The 6,492-nt window shown below is 41.2% G+C and overlaps 1 pseudogene; it reads right to left on the reverse strand.

The window, feature by feature from the left end:
• Positions 1 to 4,524: 4,524 nt before the first annotated feature.
• On the reverse strand, positions 4,525 to 4,914 carry LOC110544366 (protein BEX2-like; annotated as a pseudogene).
• Positions 4,915 to 6,492: the final 1,578 nt, after the last annotated feature.

Genomic DNA, 6,492 nt, shown 5'->3' on the forward strand with positions numbered 1-6,492 from the left:
TCCCTAACTAGTGAGCCAACATGAAGCCTAAGATACCCATCAGACTTATCTTCTTGGGGTCTGTGCATTGTAGTATGCCTATCCTGTATTATATGACTAAAAGCCACTTGTAAGTGAGTATATACTATGTGTCTCTTTGGGGTCTGTTATCTCACAGTTTTGCTAGAGAAAACCTTATCAGAAATCCTCAGTTCAATGTCTCCAAATTCCTGTATTACAAAACCATCCTGCATCTTCTCAAATTAAATTTGGCACCTCTAACTGTAGAAGAGAATTGCATTAGAGATGTTGCAGTGATCTCTGACCCAGAATTATCGGATTAACCATCTCCCACTGACAACCCCATACCCAGTAGAGTATATCTGAACCTTTAACTCACATCTCTTGAGTAGCTTGAACTTTAAGTCATTGGGCATTGAATTATGCCTGAATTTATCTCAAAGTTATCACCCATCAATTGATTTGCATCTGTTTAACATCTTTATTAGTCAGTGTCCTCTACAGGAACAGAAACAAACAAAGGAATGTATTTTAAAAGAACATTTAGACTTGCCAGGTCCCAACCCACACCCTACCAGGAACTCTAGTTGTTTCACAATGCCAAAAGACCCAGGTAGCAAACAAGGCCTGAAAGATTCCTGGAGAACTACTTATTTTCAATTATTGTTGAAAACCTAAAGGAGACTGATTCTCATATCAGGAAAAAAAATGCTACAGCAGTAACAATACTCAGTGAACGTGCCAGCAGGAATGAAGGCAAGCAAGCAGCAGTGAAACTGTTTAACTTGGAACTTCGTTTATCTGGGCTGCCCCCGGAAGGTGCTGTCCACCTTAAGGCTGGGTCTGACAACTTGGAGACAAGCTTATCAAGGAAAATACCTTACACAGGGCCTAGCAGTTTACCTTTTAGTTGACTATGGATCCAGGCAAATTGGCCATGAAGTTACAGTAAACCTTCCCAAGACTACCCCTTGTCAACACTCACATCTCCTATTGTCGTGTTTCATTTCCAAATGAAAAGAAAGCAAGATTATAGTTCCGCCTAACAAGACAAAACTTTCTAATGTACAAGGGCTAATGCACAATTTCCCATGCAGAATAGCTGAGAGTTCCTGGGCACAGCTTCCCTGTTGTATACAGCCAACACAATCTCAACAGCAGATATCCCAGACCTCTGGCTTTTACTGTCTTCATTCCCTGCTTCCAAATCAGTCTTCTCGGGGGATGAACCCCAAAATTGGCTATTAAATACCAAGTAGTTATCCTTAAAAGCAAATACACACATACAATACAAATTGGCCTCAGATATATATATATATATATGCATATATATGTATATGTATATATGTATATATATTCATCACATATATATAACATTAATAAATGATCAAAGAAAAATAGCCAATAAATTTGAAAGGAGTGGAAAGAGGGACTTGGGAGAGTCTGGAGACAGAGAAAATAGTATAAATACAGCAGACATAAATGAAATTTAAATTACTTTAAACTAAAAGCTGAACCAAAAAAAGTCTCATCTAATTTTAGTTTCATTTTATATTTTTTAATTAATTTTTATTTTTTATATTAATCACAGGTTATTTATTTGTATCCCAGCCATAGCCCCCTCCCTCATTTCCTCCCAATCCCACCATCCCTCCCTCATCTCCTCCCTGTCCCTTTCCAAGTCCACTGCTAGGGGAGATCCTCCTCCCCTTCCATCTGACCCTAGCTTATCAGGTATCTTCAGGACTGACTGCCATGTACTCCTCTGTGGCCTAGCAAGACTATTCCTCTCTTGGGTGGGTGGGGGGAGCTAAAGGAACCAGTCGTTGAGTTCATTTTAGAAATAGTTCCTGTTCCCCTTACTAGGGAAACCCACTTGGTTACTGCACTACCATGGGCTACATCTGAGCAGAGGTTCTAGGTTATATCCTTATATGGTCCTCAGTTGGAGAAACAGTCTCATAGACAGCCCTGTGCCCTAATATATTTGGTCCTTGTGGCACTCCTGTCCTCTCTAGGTCATACTAACTCCCCCTTCTTTCATATGATTCCCTGCACTCTGCCAAAGGTTTGGTTATGAGTGTCCATATCTGCTTTGATACATTGCTAGGTAGAGTCTTTCAGAGGCCCTCTGTGGTAGGCTTCTGTCCTGTTACTTGTTTTCTCCTACTTGCCCTGCCCATCCCATTTGTCTTTCTAAGTGAGGATTGATCATCTTACTCAGGGTCCTCTTTCTTGTTTATCTTCTTTATGTAGTGTGTTTATCCTATCTTATAGGTCTATATAAGTGAGTATATACCATGTGTGTCTTTCTGCTCCTGGGATACCTCACTCTGGATGATCTTTTCTAGATCCCACCATTTGCCCGTAAATTTTGATTTTCTTATTTTTAATTGCTGAGTAGTGTTTCATTGTGTAAATGTACCATAATTTCTGTATCCATTCCTTCATTGATGGACATCTGGGTTGTTTCCAGGTTCTGGCTATTTGAATAAAGCTGCTAGGAACATAATTGAGCAAATGTCCTTATAGTGTACTTGACCTTTTTTTGGATATATGCCTAGGAGTAGTATAGCTGGATATTGAGGAAGCACTATTCCTAATTGTCTGAGAAAGCGCCAGATTGATTTCCAAAGTGGTTGTACAAGTATTTTCAAGAGAGACAGGGGAAAATGAGAGAAAGAGTGTGACTGATTGCTAGGCTTTTGGTCAACCAGGTACATTACTTGATTTTGGGGTCTCATGTTTCATCTGTACTTTTAGGCAAAACTAAGAGATCCCAATATACAAAAGATCTACCAAAGGAAGTCTATAACTCTGGTACTCCAGTGCACTGGCCAAAGAGTATTGTAAGCAACCGAGGGCTTGAACCTAAACATGAAAATTAGAAAAGTTGTGTTTTAACAATAAACAGGCAAAACAGCCAGTCCTGGAAGCAAAATCACAGAAGGATCTTTCCGGTAGCTACAGAGCCAATCTGTTGCTCTCGACTCTTGTATGCTGGGTTCAGGGAGTCACGTAAGGGGTCAGTGCCTTCTTGGCAGTCTTAGCAGTGGCACCATTGCACAGAGGCAATAGAACTGTGGCATCATTGCTGGTAACATAAACCAAAACATCAGAGGAGTTCCCAGGTAGAGGTTCCATACCCAGACAGTCAAGTAGCTCTTCTAGGTAATGATAAACAGAAAAATAATAATGGCAAGATAGGTAGACAGAATTCACAAACATTGTAGCACTGGCATAATGGAAGTGTGGAGGTAGCTGTTGTGTATATTGAGTGAAATCTGGGTAAACAAGTATAGTGATGACAACCAAGGTCTTTGGGGGCAACATTGACTACATAGTAAAAGGACAGGGTGAGAAAATGGTGTGCTGTTTGAATATTCCATAAGTAGCTATTACACATACCAGGATCAGGAGCAAAGAAACTGTATAGCAAAGTTCATCATCTGGGAACTCAAAGTCCTCTCATTAAAAACTTTAAGTCTCAGCATCTGCTTTAATAGTCTGCAGGGCAGAGCCCTTCAGAGGGCCTCTGTGGCAGGCTCCTAACTTGTTTCCTGTTTTCTTCTTCTGATGTCCATCCTCTTTGCCTTTCGGGATGGGGATTGAGCATTTTAGTCAGAGTCCTCCCTCTTGAATAGTTTCTTTAGATGTACAGATTTTAGTAGGTTTATCCTATATTATATGTCTATATGAGTGAGTATATACCATGTGTGTCTTTCTGTTTTTGGGACAACTTACTCAGCATGATCCTTTCTAGTTCCCACCATTTACCTGCAAATTTCATGATTTCCTTGTTTTTCATTGCTGAGTAATCTCCATTATGTACCACAATTTCTGTATCCATTCTTCAGTTGAGGGAGTTGTTTGCAGCTTCTGGCTATTACAAATAAAGCTGCTACAAAAATAGTTGAGCAAATGTCCTTATTGTGTACTTAAGTCTCTTTTGGATATATGCTTAGGAGTGGTATGGCTGGATCTTGAGGAAGTGATATTCCTAGTTGTCTGAGAAAGCACCAGATTGATTTCCAGAGTGGTTGTACAAGTTTCCATTCCCACCAGCAGTGGAGGAGGGTTCCCCTTTCTCCACAACCTCTCCAGCATGTGTTGTCACTTGAGTTTTTGATCTTGGCCATTCTGATGGGTGTAAGGTGAAATCTCAGGGTCATTTTGATTTGCATTTTCCTGAAGGCTAATGAAAATGAGCATTTCTTTAAGTGTTTCTCTGCCATTTGATATTCCTCTATCGAGAATTCTCTGTTTAGCTCTGTTCCCCATTTTTTTTGCCTTTTAAATATGCTTTATTAGTTTCACAATATTTAACAAGCATCTTTCCATGCAACTGATAAATTCTGCTAACAAAAAGAATTACAGTAAAAAACACAAGTTTCAACTAGAAGCTGATAAGAGGAAGAGATCCACATAAAAGAAGTAACCTCAAACATTTTACAGCAGTACATCACAAAATGTAAGTTTTGGAAGCAGGGGTCCCCCTATTAACTTAAGAGAAAACCTCAGGACTCAGGGCATAAGGCAAAACTCATCATGATGGCCATGGTGAGGCGGGTCAGTGATAACTGCCCGCTGACTATGGCTCAGCTGCCTTCACCTTAACTTCTCCATGAGCTGCCTTCTCACGTCCTCCCCAAACCTTTCCGCATTATCCTCTCTCATCCTTTCCTGGGGCTCTCCAAACCTATGCATCAGGTCCCATCTATAGCGCAGAATGGGCGGCCTAACTCGGAACCATCTGTGACTGCCTCTAGGCACACTATATTCGCCAGCTTCGAAAGTCAGGGCCACAGCTGGCTCCCTTTTGTTAGCATCTTGTGGCTTTTCTTCTTTTTTCTGCTTTTCCCGATGGTCATTTTCCATGTTGAAATTTTGGACTCCTTGATCTTTGGACTCCATTGCTCCTAGGCCTATCCTTGTCTTCTCCTCTTAGCGATGCTCGACACCTGGTAGGATGCAAAACTCAGCTCCTCAGACCAGCTCCGTCGCTCTGCCTCCTGCTTTCCGTGCAGCCCGTTCTGCCTGCTCTGCAGCACCAGAAGCTGCTCCACAGGGAACAGGTGCTTCTGCCAGGGAGGGCGGGCTGGAGGGTGTCCTATTCCCCAATTTTTTATTGGATTACTTGGTTTGTTGCTTATCAACTTCTTTAGTTCTTTATATATACTGGATATTAGCCCTCTGTCAGATAAAGGGTTGGTGAAGATTCTTTCCCAATCTGTAGGCAGTCGTTTTGTTTTGATGACGGTGTCCTTTGCTTTACAGAAGCTTTTCAGTTTCATGGCCAACTGTTGGGCAGAGTGCATGGAATCTTTTGAAAGAAGTGGTAAATAGTAAGATCTGGAGAGAACAGGAACCCCACAAGGAGAGCAAACAGAAAATTTGAACACAGGGGTCTTTCCAGAGACTCCAACCAAGTACCAGGCATGGAGATAACCTAGAACCCCTGCACAGATGTAGCCTATGGCAGTTCAGTGTCCAAGTGGGTTCCATAGTAGTGGGAAGAGGGACTGCCTCTGACATAAACTGATTGGCCTGCTCTTTGATCACCTCCCCCTGAGGAGGGAGCAGCCTTACCAGGCCACAGAAGATGATAATGCAGCCACTCCTGATGAGACTTGATAGTCTAAGATCTTCTAGAAGGAAGGAGAGGGGGACATCCCCTATCAGTGGACTTGGGGAGGGGCATTCGTGAAGAAGGGGGAGGGAAAATGGGATTAGGAGGGTAGGAGGGAGGGGCTTATGGGGGGATACAAAGTGAATAAAGTGTAACTAATAAAAGTTAAAAATATATATATAAAAAAATAAAATAAAATCCCCTTGTCCCACTTAGGTCTAGGGTTGTGTTAAATTGACAAAACACTAGTATATTACCTAACCAACAAAGAAATGCTAAGGAAAAGAGTAAAGCTTTGATTCAAGAATTTAAAAAAAAAAGTGATATAATCATGAAATCCAATTAAAAAATAGGGTACAGAGCTAAAAAGAAAATTCTCTGTATACGAATATCAAACGACAGAGAAACACTTAAAGAAATGCTCAACATCCTTAGTCATCAGGGAAATGCAAATCAAAATGACCCTGAGATTTCAACTTACACCCATCAGAATGGCTCAAGTAACAATACATGCTGGAGAGGATGTGGAAAAAGGGGAAACCTCCTCTATTGCTGGTGGGAATGTAAACTTGTACAACCACTCTGGAAATCAATCTGGAGCTTTCTCAATTAGGAATAGTGCTTCCTCAAGATCCACCCTTACCACTCCTAGGTATATCCAAAAGATGTTGAAGTACACAACAAGGACATTTGCTCAACCATGTTCCTAGCAACTTTATCCACAATAGCCAGAACCTGGAAACAACCCAGATGTCCCTCAACGGAGGAATGGATACAGAAATTGTGGTACATTTACACAATGGATTACTACTCAGCAATTAAAAACAAGGAAATCATAAAATTTGCAGGCAAATGGTGGGATC

Source organism: Meriones unguiculatus, chromosome 2 (genome assembly GCF_030254825.1).
Source record: "Meriones unguiculatus strain TT.TT164.6M chromosome 2, Bangor_MerUng_6.1, whole genome shotgun sequence".
NCBI classification, from domain to species: domain Eukaryota; kingdom Metazoa; phylum Chordata; class Mammalia; order Rodentia; family Muridae; genus Meriones; species Meriones unguiculatus.